This window comes from Notamacropus eugenii, chromosome 1, assembly GCF_028372415.1.
Source record: "Notamacropus eugenii isolate mMacEug1 chromosome 1, mMacEug1.pri_v2, whole genome shotgun sequence".
NCBI lineage: Eukaryota > Metazoa > Chordata > Mammalia > Diprotodontia > Macropodidae > Notamacropus > Notamacropus eugenii.
Window position 1 is genome coordinate 606,051,885 of NC_092872.1, and position 14,780 is coordinate 606,066,664.

Below are 14,780 nucleotides of genomic sequence, written 5' to 3' on the forward strand. Positions count from 1 at the left end.
TGGAAGAGGTTGTAGCCTCTTAGAGTGAGGATTCTGAGATGATAAGCAAGTATCAGATTTAGTTTAAAATCCCCTTCTGAATTACCTCTCAATAAAAGTATCTGGGATCTCTCAGACACTTTAAATCCAGTCTAATTTTTTCTTTTTTAGAAATGTAAATTCTGAAAGGTATCTTATTCCAGAATAAGCCTGTTTCATCCACATTAAAAATTTACTGATTAGTATAGTTACCTTATTCAATTATTTTCTTCAAAATATCAGGCTATTTATACATGAAAACTCATTTGCATTGGCCACCCATTCAATAATTTTAAATTAGGCAGTCAAACTCAATTTTAAAAGTGACTGAACCAACCAAGGCTTGCAGTAAAAATTTCTTCATTATCTACTTTGTTTCCACTTTCTTTCACAGCCTTAAAAAACCTTTAAGTTTTTGTCTTAAAGGCTTCTCTACTAAGAAGAATCTATTTTTGATTGCAATCTTCATTCCATCTAGCTAAAAGTTGTTCTATTTCTATCGCTATAACACTTCTCTTCCTTATAGTTATTAGCAAACCACAAAAAGCTGATACAGCTTTGTCTTTTTCTTTTATTTTGCCTGTGTGTTTTATAATATCCCATATTGTAGATTCAGGCATTCTGACATCTCATCATATTTTAGAGTTTCTATGACCACGTTTTGTTCTAATGTAATACAAATCTCTTGATTTTGGCTGGGAGTACAAAGAAAGTGATAGAATAGGAAGCCAAGGGACCTGTCATTGGATCTTGTCTGTCAATGGACTTAGCCTTATGACTTTGTTGATTTTGATCAAAGTTGATCAACTTTTCAAGTTGTTTCCCATATCTGGGCCTCTGTTTTCTTACGTGTAAAGGACCTGGAGATTGGGGAGGAAAGAAGGAGAGAAGGTAGAGCAGGTAATCAAACAGTTATCACCATCCTCCCATTTATCAAAGTTTGCAAAGTCGTCATCATCCACCACTCCTCACTCAAACTCAGCCCACCTTCAGTCACCAAACATCTTGTAATTTCTACCTTCAAAACATCTCTCCAACACATTCCCTCCTCTCCACTCACCCTGCCACCTTTCTGGTGCAGGCTCTCATTACCTTTTACCTATGATGGGGTGCTTGAGTGCATGTGCTTGGGCCCCAGTTCTAAAATCACATTTCTCTTTAAAAATCACATTTCTCCCTAGCCTCAAAACACTATCCCAGGCAGTTTCTCCCCAGCCCAAGGACACAGCCTGCCCCAGCAACAGCCATTATCTCCCTTCCTGATACAGCAGCCAGCTGCACCCATAGAACTTATTAGTCTGAGTTGACTGAACAGGCTGTGCACTGGGTTATAATGACATTTACTATTCACTGATCAATCATATGTATCATAGACTTAGGCATAAGTATACTCCCTTACATTTATTTTGTCTAACAAGACATCGATGAGAGCAACCTGGTATTTCTGAGCCAGCCCTGATCATTAGATGACTTAGTGACTTTTCAGGTCTAAAACCACACCTCCATGTAACACTCCCCTGGGGCTATTTTCCGATGAATTTCTGGTAAAATACCTGGGCAGTAGATACCAAAAGTGCCTATTCCATTAATAACTGACCACTCCTTAACCACTTCCTAATCCCCCAAAACACCTAGTTAGCATATTTGGCACATGTTTCACTATAGAATATCCTATATACACTTTATCTATACCCCTCTAATGTTGCAGGTTCCCTAAGAACTCTTGCTGGCTGAAAAGTGTAATAAATCTTTACCTTGACCTCAGTAATGTTTGAGTCCCTGAATTCTTCTCCAGGCGACCTGCTCCTGGTACCCTGGTCCTTGTGGGGGTCTCACACCCCCTTCCAGTCCTCATCATCTAGACCACTGCAACAGCCTCCTAATTAAGGTCTCTCTGCCTCCAGTCTCTAACCACTCCCATCCATTCATCTCTCAGTGGTCAAAGCGATCTTCCATAGAACACAAGTGTGACCATGTCATCTCCTCCAGAGCAGACCCATTCAATAAACTCCTGGGGTTCCCACCTCTAGGTTCAAATATAGAAAGGCTTTCGTTACTTGGCCCCTTACACTCTCCCCCCACCTCACCCCTGTGGTCCAGTGACGCTAGCCTCCTTGCTCCTTCAACAAAACATGTCATCTCCCAACTCCGGACATTTTCAACCACTGTCCCCCATGCCTGGTCTTCTCTCCCTCCTTCCAGGTTCTGGCTTCCTTGGTATCCTCAGGTCTCAGCTAACAGCCCATCCTAGCAGAAGGCTTTCTAGCCCTCCTTTTCTCCGAGATAATCTCCAATTTATCCTGCACGGACCTTGCGCCTACACAGTTGTTTGCACGTTATCTGCCCCCTTAGCCTATGAGCTCCTTGAGGGCAGGGCCTGTTTTTGCACCTCTTTGCACCCCCAGCTCTTAGCACACAGACCGGCTCCTAGGAAACTCATGACTGATTGAGGACCCGAGAAAAGAGGCAGCACAAATGGTAACCCAGGACTACATTTCCCAGAGTCCATAGGGCCATTGTCTTCTTCCCCCCCCCCCCCCCCCCCCCGCTCGGACTTCAAGTCCCAGAATCCATCTACAGGCATGATTAGGGCGGAGCGCCGTAGAGTCCTCTGGGAAATGGGGTCCCGGCACGAGAAGTGAAGCTGCCTGAAGACATTGGGAGAGTAGGAGTTGGAACCAGCCTCGATCTGAGGTAAAGAGCGTGCGTGAGTGGGTGTCTCGAGAAGCTTGCGGGAAGCGGGATGGCGCTGACCCCTTCCCCGTGGGCGGGGGCTCAGATTGCTTCTGAAAGGACAAAGGATTCCCTTCCTTCCAACCCAGCCTTCAACAGGGGCGGGGTGGCACGCAAGTGTGTGGGTGGGGTTGGGCGCTTCTCTGCGCGTGCGCCCGAGCAGACAGCCGGAAGTGGAGGAGACCGTCGCTGCTGCTTCCTTCCCGCCGAGGTTACCTTCTCCTTTCGCCGCGTCTGTCTGGTGCGCACCCGTCATTAGAATGCGAGCTCCCCGAGAGCAGGGACGGTGGTTTTGCCTTCCTTTACCACCTGGAACGAGATAAGCTCTCAATAAAAGCTTGCTGGCCGGCTTGCCGACGGCACCTCGGTTCTCTAGTTTTCCAGGCTGACAGTCTTCAGGTTTTCGTGGCTGTTTTGTTTTTGACAAATGTTGTTTGACGCCTGCCGGTTGTTGTTCATTTTTTTAAGCGCCGACGTCATCTCGCAGAGGCTAACCTGTCGCCTGCCAGCCGACACTCAGCACCTGGAGTTTAGCTCTGTGCAATCCTGATTAACCACCGCATCGATCAGAGTTCTGGAAGTCTCCCCAGGTTGGGGCCTTGTCCTTGCTGTGAATTGTTCCGCTTATTTCCCTCACGTCACTTCATGCGGGACTTCTCTAGCTTCTCCACGTTCTTCAGAGGGCTGGCTTTGGAGAAACCTAGGAAGAAACATGAATTGATGCCAAGTGAAGTGAGGAGAATCAAGATAACCATTTCTACAGTAATGGCCACCAACTATGACCCAAGAGGACAGGCTACTGTCCTCTCATACTACTCATTTTCTGGCAGATGACAGACACATGATATAGGATAGGAAATACATTCCAAACCACCATAATGAGCATCCAAAACAAATCCCCACATTGTTTGTGTTCAAAAACGTGTCTCATTCTGCATTTTGAGTCTATGACTTGTCTCTCAGGTTGGGTAATATGCTTTTCTCTCCAGTCATCTGAATTGCTTTAATTTGCATTTCTCTAATTATTAGTTATTTGAAGATTTTTTTTCGTGGCTATTGATAGTTTAGATTCCTTGGAAAACTTCCCGTTCAGAGTCTTTGATCATTTACCTATTGAAGAATGGATCTTGTTCTTGTAGATTTGGATCAGTTTCTTGCATATCTTAGAAAGAAAGACTTGAGCTATTTCCCGCCCCCCCCCCCAGTTTTTTCCTTCTTATTTTAGCTGTATTGTATTGTAAAAAACTTTTAAATTTAATGTAATCAAAATTGTCTATTTTATCTTCTTTGATGCTGTCTAGCTGTTGTTTGGTCGTGAACTTTCCCCTCAGCCATAGTTCTGAGATGATGTCTTCATTGCTTCTCTAATTTGTTTATAATGTGACTTTTTATGTCTGAGTCACATATATATATTTGGAGTGTATATTGGCATATGGTGTGATATTTGATCAATAATTTCTGTCAGGCTGCTTTCCAATTTTCCTAATAGTTTTTGCCAAGTAATGAATCCTTACTCCAATAGTTGGGGTTTTTGAATTTTTTTCTTTTGAAAGCATTCTTCTCCTCATTGGCTTCTTGAACCTCTTTTGCCAATTGAGTTAGCCTATTTTTCAAGGTGTTATTTTCTTCAGCATTTTTTTGGGTCTCCTTTAGCAGGGAGCTGATCTGCTGTTCATGCTTTGACTGCATGCCTCTCATTTCTCTTCCCAGCTTTTCTTCCACCTCTCTAACTTGATTTTCTATGAGCCCTTCTATGGCCTGAGCCCATTGAGTGGGCTGGGATATAGAGGCCTTGACTTCTGTGTCTTTGCCTGATGGTAAACATTGTTCTTCCTCATCAGAAAGGAAGGGAGGAAATGCCTGTTCTCCAAGAAAGTAGCCTTCAATAGTCTTATTTCTTTTCCCTTTTCTGGGCATTTTTCCAGCCAGTGACTTGACCTCTGAATATTCTCCTCACACCCACCTCGCCTCCTGGTCCTCCCAGCCAGCGTTTGGGGGCTGAGATTCAAATGCTGCTTCCCACCTTAGGGCTTTTGGCGGGGGCAGGGCTGCTATTCAGTGTGAGAATTAAGTTCAGGTGGTCAGGTGGGGGCAGGGCCGCCTCTCAGGCTCAGTTCCCTCAGGGGGTTTATGCACAGACCTTCCACAATGGATCCAGGCTCCCTCCCGCTTGGGGAGCCCCTGTCTGCAGCTGCCTCTCAGCTTCTACCTCCTGGGGGGGCCTGAATTATGGGGGCACCCCACTCCCCTCTCGACCCGCCAAAGAGACTCTCTCACCAACCCCTGTCACCTGTGGGTGGAGGGCCTTGTGCAGCCGCTGGAGATTCCGTCCCTGAAGCCTGCTCGGATCTTTTCCTCTCGGTGCTGCGGCCGCGGCAGGGCTGCACTCAGCTCCCAGTCCCGGCGCCCAGTCCGCAGCGCGAAGGACCCCCCGCGAGAGGTTTGCAGGTCCCTCCGGAACAGAAATCTCCCTCGCTCCAATATTCCGTGGCCTCAGGGTGCAGAATTCGCTGTGAGTTACTTTTTTGTAGATGTTCTATGAGTTGTGGGTTCGGAGCTATGTGTATGTGCGTCTTTCTACTCCGCCATCTTGGCTCCCCCCCATTGAATTTTTTTCAAACATGTTACTACTATATCTTCTTGCTTCTACATGTTATATACCTAATCTTTTCCACTGATAAGGTCTTCTATATCTTAAACAGTGCCAGATTATTTTGATAATTACTGCTTTGTTATAGTTTGAGATCTAGTACTGGTAGGGGGTTCTTTCCCATTTTTTTCATTATTTCCCTTGAAATTTTGTTCTTCCTTATGAATTTCGTTATTTTTTCTAACTCTATAAAGTAATCCTTTGGTAGTTTAGTATAACCCTGTTTTCTGGATCAGTTTTTTTTTTTTATATATCTTGTATTTTCTATTTTTTTCCAATATTTGGTTTTATTTTTATGTTCTTGCTGTTTCATGGAGTCCTTGGTTTCTGTTTGGTTTATTCTAGTTTTTAGAGTCCATTGCTTAGGTAAGGCTTACCACTTTCTCTTCTAGGCTAGGGTCATCAGCTGAGAGCATGGGTAGAAGGAAAGATGTAGGAATCTTGAGAATATTTGGAGTAGTTTTTGTGAAGAATGAGATAGGGAATCAATTAGGGAAAAATTTTTTTAAGCATTACTTGCATTTATTGATCACTGCTTGCCGCAGTAGGGACTCAGTTGAAGTCGGATAACGTGTATCCAGTCATCTTAGTTATATGATTTCCTCCAGCTCTAACATTGTATGACTTGCTCCAGCATGATGAGGAAAAGCAGAGAAAATGGATAATAGTAACAATCCAGAGATGATATTTGGAAGGGGATGAGCAGCAATAAGAGAAAAAGTCAGAAGGTTTTAAAGTAGATGGCAGTGTATAGTTGAATTGATTAATTATAAAGTCAGGATTGGGAGGGGAAGAAAATGAAGTCAGAGCAAAGTGACAGAGATAAAGTGTAAAGATAGACTGAGTAAATAGATTGTAGAATAAGGGAATAGTGTACACATAGTATTCATAGATTTCAGCAATGCATTTGACAGAGTCACTGATTGTGGGTAAAATGGAGAGATGGGCTAGAATTCAGGGGTGGGGAACCTGCCACATGTGGCCCTCAAATGAAGCCTGAATCCAAACTTCATAGAACAAATCCACTTAGTAAAAGGATTTGTTCTGTAAAACTTGAACTCAGTCAAAAGGCCACATCTGTCAAATCTGCAACTGCCTTAAGAGCTATAACTGACATACTGTGTGATGGAGTAAGAATAATAAAAAGCCTTGAACAATGAGCCAAATAAAACATAGTTAAATGTAAGATTCTACACTAAATGTTCCTCCAATCATTATCCTATTCCTTTACAGATATAGGAAGTGAGAGACGTGACTAGAAAACAGTCCCTGCAAAAAAAGTCCAGTTGTCAAGTTTGCCCCCAAGAGGTAAGAAAATGTACCTGTTTCCTATCTTTGCAGAGGTGGGGGACTGTAGATGTTGAATATTCCTTACATAAACTATCAGTCCTTTTTGATGTGTTTTACTGAAAGCTTTTTTTTCCTTTTTTCCTTTTCTTTATAAGAGATGGCTCACCAATTGGAGAGATTTGGAAATAAGTGTGATACAGAAACAAAAGATATCAATAAAAAGCTCAAAAAACCAGAACTAGTCATGGCCCAATAGAAAGACTATAGGTGTGGAACATTACCTCTATTGTCTGGCTTAGTTGATGTGTTGGTTAATTTTGATGAACTACCCTTTTTCCCCTTCAGTGTAGTAGGGATGTAGTAGGGTTTTTGAGGCCAGTCCTTGAAACATTTGAAGATTTTCCATGTCTGGTTACTGTTCAATCAACCATGGAAGGGTGCTATATCTTTAAAAAAAAATTTTGTTACAAGACAGGCTCACTGGGTTGAAGAGGAGGTAGGAGTATATTTGGAAATAAAGATACTGTAAAAAAAGCCAATAAATCTTTTTACAACAATAAAGTCTGGGTTTTTTAATGAACTTCAGACTATTTGAGTCATCTGTGTGAAAATGGAGTAAAAAAGATGCTAGGCTGCATTATTAGGCCACACCTGGAAGATTTTATTCTCTTTTGGGCATCACAATTTAGGAATGTCAGGAACAAGCTACAGTGTGTCCTTAAGTGTGATACCAGAATACATAATGAGGAACTTCGACTAGCTAGAGATCTAATTATTTTATTCACAAATGACTGGAGAACATACCATGTAGGAATTAGTTGATGGTACAGAAATTGTTTGGCTAGGAGGAGGGAAGATTTTGTTGGGGAAAGGAAGGACCATTACATAATAATAATAATAACTTTACAAGTATTAATTCATTTAAAGCTCACAACAACCCTATGAGCTATGTGCTATTATTATTCCCATTTTACAACTGAAGAAACTGAAGCAGTCAGAGGTTAAGTGACTTGACCAATGTCACACAGCTAGTAAGTGTCTGAAACCAAATTTGAATTCAGGGAGATGAGTTTTCCTGACTCCAGGCACAGTACTCAATCCACTGTGCCAACAAGTTGCCAATTTATTAGACTTTTTCTACTTAGCCAGAGACAGCGGAACTAGGAGAAACTGGAGGACATTCTGAAGAGGCAGATTTAAAGTCTGTGTAAGGAAAAACTTCCTAATAGAGGGTTCTAGAAGTGAAGTGAGCTTCTTGGGAGATAATAGGTTTGTCCTCACTAGAGGTGCTCAAAGACTCACCACTCATTGGGTATGTGGTAGAGGTTCATCTTGTTCAGATACAAATTGGACTAACTTGCCTCTGAGTTCCTTTTCCACCTCTTAGATTTTCTGATATGAAATGTTATCAACAAGTAGCAAAACTAAACAAATTATGGTATATGAATGTAATGGAATATTATTGTGCTATAAGAAACATTGAAAGGGATAGTTTCAGACCAGCCTCACCACACCTGTCCAAACTGATGCAGAATGAAGTGATCAGAATTAAAGACTGGAGAACTCTAATCATTGCAGTGGCTAACTGTGACTTCAGAAAACTGATGATGAATGTTGGCACTGATGGACCCAAGAAGCAGAAAGAGATCTATGTTTTCATATGCAATGTGGAAAGTTGTATTCCTTGACTATATTTGTTACAAGAACTTTGTTTTTCAGGAGTTTTTCCAATTAGGGAAGAGGGTCAAAAGGTTGGGAAGATAAGGACAGAATACCAAAAGAAAGGAAAATAAAGGGTCATTGGTATCTTTCTAAAAAGTGGAGAGAAAAGAACAGAAGGAAAGCTAGAAAGAAGGTCAGATAACGAGGTCAGCTTAGAAAATTACTGGTTGATGTTATACACACATATATATGTGCATATATATATATATGTATATATGTATGAAAGAATATCAAGCTATATATAACAGACCTGCAGTTTCATATACAATCCTCTATTTTCTGTTCTGTGTATGCAAATTCTCATTTTCTTTGCTGTTTAAGTTCAGAATAAAAATAAAAATGTGAAAAAGAATGTTAGTTATTAGTAATTTGAAGTTGTTTTATGAGTTATATTAAAGACAATAAAATGGTGGTCTAAGTATCGATGAAAAGCACTAATTGGGCTACAAAAACAACAGAAAAATCAATAGATCCTGTGCTTAAGTAATTTATAGTCTTCTAAAGGAGGTACCAAAAAATATAATGAAACTTATTGATTATATACTTTTTTTTTAAAAAAGCAGGTGACATATAATAAAGATGCATAGTTTCACATATAATCATTTTCAGTTTTTGTTTATAGAACTTCCTTTTCTTCAAGTGTCCACTAAATTCAGAATAAAAAAATAATTTTTTCTTTTAAAAGATGTAAGGAAATTATTTTCATAACTGGTTTGTAGAGTCATTCCTATTACTTTAAGTATCATCTTCCTGTGAAGGGCTGTAAACAGTTTGCCCTTATTGAATTAGAAGGTTTTTTAAAATTTCCTGTTTACCTTTTTATACCTCTCTTGAGTCTTGTATTTGAAGATCGGATTTTCCATTGAGCTCTGATTTTTTTCATCAGGAACATCTGAAAGTCCCCTATTTCATTGAAAGTTCATCTCCTCCCCTGAAAGATTATGCTTAGTTTTTCTGGGTAGCTGATCCTTGCTTATAATCCAAGCTTTTTTGCCTTGCAGAATATTATATTCCAAGCCCTCTTCTAACATAGAAGCTGAAAGGTCATACCTAACCCTGACGGTGGTTCCATGATATTTGGCTTCTTGCAGTATTTTTCCCTTGACCTGGTAATTTTAGAATTTGGCTACAACATTCCTTGGTGTTTTGAATTTGGGATGTCTTTCAGGAGGTAACTGATGGATTCTTTTGATGAATATTTTACTCTTTAGTTCTAGGACCTCAGGGCAGTTTTCCTTGATGATTTCTTGAAAGATGCTGTCCAGGCTCTTTTTTTGATCATGGATTTCAGGTAGTCCAATAATTCTTAAATTATATCTCCTGGATCTATTTTCCAGGTCAGTTGTTTTTCTAATGAGGTATTTTACATTTTCTTCTATTTTTTCATTTATTTAATTTTGTTTCACTGATTCTTGATGTCTCATAGAGTCATTAGCTTCCACTTGTCCAATTCTAATTTTTAATGAATTGTTTTCTTCAGTTAGCTTTTGTACCACCTTTCTTGTTTGCCCAATTCTACTTTTTAAGCAGTTATTTTCTTCAGGGTATTTTTTTCCATTTTGTCAATTGTATTTTTAAAGGAATTCTTCAATTTTTCTCCTATCTCTCTTATTTGACTTTTAAAATCCTTCTTGAGCTCTTTCAAGAAGGCTTTTTGGGCTTGAGACCCGTTCATATTCCCCTTTGAGGTTTTGGATATGGAAATATTGACATGGTTGGTTGGTTGGTTGTTGTCCTTTGTCTTTGAAGAGGCCAAAATGACATCACCATTGTAAAGTGAAATTTCGGTGTGTCCGACTGGGCTGATCAGACCAATATGAGCTCAGAATGCTCTACCACAGGTTGGGCATAGATAGTCTGTTTGAATATTTAGGGTGGATATCCCAAATTTGTGCATCCTGCATTTATTTTGTGCTGTCTCAGTTCTGCTTTGCTCAAAGAACACAGCACCTTTTCTTATGTGGGCACACTATGCTGAGTGGTCCTGTGCCAGTATCTACCAGTCAAATCCAAAGTTGCTGAGAGAGACCTTGAGAGTGGCCTTGAATCATTTCTTCTGGCCACCATGTGATCGCCTGCCCCATGTAAGTTCTCCATGAAATGGTGTTTTTGGCAAACATACATATTCATTTGAACAACGTGGCCAGCCCACTGGAGTTGAGTTCTCTGAAGCATAGTTTGAATTCTTGGCAGTTCAGTTTAAGCAAGGACTTCAGTGTCTGCTACCTTATCCTGCCAGGTGATCCTCAGAGTCTTCCTAAGACAGTTCAAATGGAAGCATTTCTCTTTCCTGGCATGGCACTGGTAGACTGTCCATGTTTCACAGGTGTACAACAATGAGGTCAGCACAACGGCTCTGTAGACCTTCAGTTTGGTAGTTAGTCTAATACCTCTTCTTTCCTAAACTTTTCTTCAGAGCCTCCCAAACACTGAGCTAGCTCTGGCAATGTGTGCATCAACCTCATTGTCAATGTGTACATCCCTGGAAAGTATACTACCAAGGTAAGTGAACTTATCCACAGCATTCAGAACTTCTCCATTTGTATGCCTATATATGGACACTGTATATATACACATACACATACACACATATATACACAATTATAAATGTACACATATATAAACACATCTGTCCCATGAACATGTGCCACAGACTCTGTATGTATCTGAGTGTGAAGAGAGAGGAGATGGAGAGAAAGGGAGAGTCAGAGAAAAAGAGAATAACAAAGTAACAAAATTCAATCTGTTACTTTCTAAAAATAGTCCCAGGTCTGAGTGTTGCTGGGAAAAGTCACAGACCTGAACTGACCTCAATGTACCTCCATGTTCTCTGCTTCTAGTAGAGGTACACTACCAAGGTAAATGAACTTAAAACCACAGCATTCAAAACTTCTCCTTTGTTGTAACCAATGGTTCCACAAATGAATGGTGTGATGGTGGCTGATGGAGCACCTGTGTTCTTTTGGTGCTAAATATTAGGCCAAAATTAGCAAGGCAGCAGAGAGTTGATCCATACTTTGTTGTATCTCAGCTTCAGAGGCTGCATTAGTGCACAGTCATCTGCAAACAGAAAATCATGAACCAACACTCCCTCCACTTGGTCTTGGCTTGTACCCTTTTCAAATTGAAGAACTTACCATCAGTATGGTAGTTGACCTTGATGCCATGTTCATCCTCATTGAAAGCATTTGTCAACATGGGTTTTCATGTTCATCATACTAAAAAGCATGGGAGCAAGCACACAGCCCTGTTTCACTCCATTGGTGACTGGGAAATCATGAGAGTGTTGACCATTATCCAGAACTCGGGCAAACATGCCATCATGAAATTGATGTACAGTATTGATGAACTTCTCCAGGCAACCAAATTTTGACATAATTTTCCATAAGCCGTCATGACTAACAGTGTCAAAGGCTTTGGTCAGATCTACACACGTTGTGTATAAACCTCTGTTCTGCTTCTGGCATTTCTTTTGGTGTTGTGGGGCAGCAAATACCATATCAACTATTCCTTGGCCCTTTCTGAAGCCACACTGGCTCTCAGGTATATGCCCATCTTCCAGGTGAAGAATCAGTCTATTAAGGAGGACTAGCAAGAATTTTGCCAGCAATGACTAAGAGAGTGACAAAGGCAATGTGTGGTACAGAGTGCTGGACTGATCATAGACTTATCCTTTCCAAGTTAAATATTCACATTCATCAAAAGCACCACCCCCAAGGCAAAATGACTATGAGAAGAATTAATGTCAACAAATTAGAGCCCTTTTCTGAGAGTGAACAGTTTGCTGCTGACTTGGAAGGAAAGTTGAGCCAACACACAGTTGGCAACAGTGGAGAAGAAAAGGAGTGGGCAGCTTTCAGAGATTTTGTGTACAGCACTACATTTGCTCATGTGGGTCAGAACACTTGCAAACACCAAGACTGGTTTGATGAAAATGATGGGAAAATTCAGAAGCTACTAAATGAAAAATGAGAACTCCACAGGATTTACCAGCAGGTAAATCTTAGAGGTTCATCCACCTCTAAGAAGGCAGCATATATTGTTACTCAAGAGCCAAGAAAATATATAAAAACTTAAAACAGATTTCCTCAACTGCAAATAAATTTGATGTCCAAACCTGATAGTGTTCTGACTGCTATTTAGTTTCTCTCTTTTCCTGTCACTTCTCACTGACTCCCTCTACCCTGATAGAACCTTATAACAATTAGTATCCTTATATTGTTGCCATTTAATCATTTTTCTGTTGTGTCTGACTCTTTGTGATCCCATTTGGGGTTTTCTTGGCAAAGATACTGGAGTGGTTTGCCATTTCCTTCTTCAGCTCATTGCACAGATGAAGAAACTGAGACAAATAGGGTTAAGTGACTTGCCCAGGGTCATAAGTATCTGAGGCCAGATTTGGACTCAGGTCTTCTTGACTCCAGGCCTGACACTCTATTCACTGTACCACCTAATTGTCCTTGTATGGGATTACGTTAAGGGGCACTTTTTTCTTACAACCAAATGCAATGACCTTTTCTTGGTTCTTGTCAGCTTTGGCTTCTTTATATAAATGATATTTTTGTCTATATCCTCCTCCTTGGCTTCTGTATTTATGTACTTCTCCCATCTATCTGAAGATGGTTCTTTTTCCTCCCTAAGTATAACTCTAGGTTTTTTCTAAGGATTTACCCTTGGCTTTATCCTTTTACACTTATTCCTTGGAAATTCCATTTTACTCTCATAGTTTGTTCTTGCCTATAATAACCTTTCTGAAGTTAACACTTGTGTCAGTATCCTGCAGTGAAATGGTAGAAATTAAGGAATTAATTTGTCCAGGCAGTAATCCCACCTCAGATACTAAACCCACATTTCCCTTCCTCACCCCATTTGAGACCTAGAGTCTTTACCTTCTTCCCTGGATTCTATCTGTCCTCCATCTTTTTGTCCTGATACTCCTTTGTTTTCCCCAAATATCTCCCACGAATGCATGTCCAGGTTTGTCTCCAGCAGTACAATGATAATTCTATTGACATCTCTGTTGCAGTCCTGTAACTCAGTACATGAGCTTTGTCTGTGGTAAGAATCAGTTGCTTCACCTCCTTAAAGTTGGCATCACTGTGGTCCAAAATCATCTATGCAAGTTGAATGTGTTCTGCCTGTGGCCTCTGCTTATGTCATGTCTGGGTCTGTTCCCGGTTTCACCTGGATCATTTAGTGCCCACTGATGTCATAATTTGTAGTATATATAAATAACTGTATCTACAAGTAAAATGTACAGTCTCCTCCACACTGACACCCAGGGCTACATATGATACGTCCTATGATATGGAATGAGAGGGCATAAATGCTGATGAAGGAATGTTACCACTGGAGAGAAAAAGCTGTCTTCTGCCATAAATGTTAATTAGATGCCAGACACACCGAGTGCTCTTGAGAAAAGAATCACACAGTTGTATCAATAGTTGAATTGCACTGGACCAGTATTAGGAAATGAGAAAGGAGGTTCAGGATAGAGGTCATCACTGATCCTGAAGACACTAAACCAGACCAATTTGAGAGGTCAGATCTATAATATTGGTGTATGGTACTTATAGTGAGGAGATTCCTTCTGACAATGAGGCAACTAGGTGGCACACTGAATATCAGATAACACCTCCAATACTTACTAGTTTTGTGACTCTGGGCAAGTCATTTAACCTCTTCCTTAGTTTCCTTATCTACAAGCTGATACTAATAATAGCACCTAAGTCATAGGGTTGTTGTGAGGATAAAAGTAGATATTATTTGTAAAGTACCTGCAGACTTTATAGTGTAAGTGGGGAAACTGCATCCTCAAAGTCACAGGTTCCCTATCCCTGGATAAATGCTGTTGTTCAGTCACATTCAGATATCTGTGACCACATTTGGTGTTTTCTTGGCAAAGATACTGAAGTAGTTTGCTGTTTCCTTCTTCAGCTCATTTTACAGATGAGGAAACTGATAAAAACTGGGGTAAGTGACTTGCTCAGGATCACATAGCTAGTCAGTGTGATCAGTTTGAACTCAAGTCTTCCTGACTGTAGGCCCAGCACTGTATTCACTATGTCACCTAGCTGCCATATTACATGTTGCATATTTTATGATACATCTATTTCTATTTCCAGTTATAAGTTGAAAGTTATACTTTTCATGGTCTTAAAAATAGGCAGCTTCTTTGTGTATGCATTCTCTACCCTCTTTTCCTGAAGCTCAGGGAGTATCAATCAAAACTTGAATACAGATAGGTGGAAGATTATCAGTTATAAAGTAGGGGAAGAGATAAACAAACTAATTCAGATACATGTGATAAGTGACCTAAATGGTGCTTTCTAGAAAAAAAGGAAATTCAAACTTCCTTTGGTAGTTC

General features: G+C 40.5%; 2 protein-coding genes across 5 annotated transcripts in view; one reads left to right on the forward strand and one right to left on the reverse strand.

Annotated features, from left to right (window-relative positions):
• LOC140519182 (uncharacterized) overlaps positions 1–14,780 on the reverse strand; it is a 237,613-nt gene that overhangs the window by 135,617 nt on the left and 87,216 nt on the right.
• LOC140520653 (zinc finger protein 2-like) overlaps positions 2,634–14,780 on the forward strand; it is a 30,780-nt gene continuing 18,633 nt past the window's right edge. For 2 of the 4 annotated variants that reach the window (XM_072634750.1, XM_072634747.1), the window contains exons 1-2: positions 2,634–2,712; positions 6,635–6,709. The gene's annotated coding sequence lies outside the window, so the exon portion shown is untranslated. The other 2 variants (XM_072634746.1, XM_072634749.1) reach the window with 2 other exon arrangements.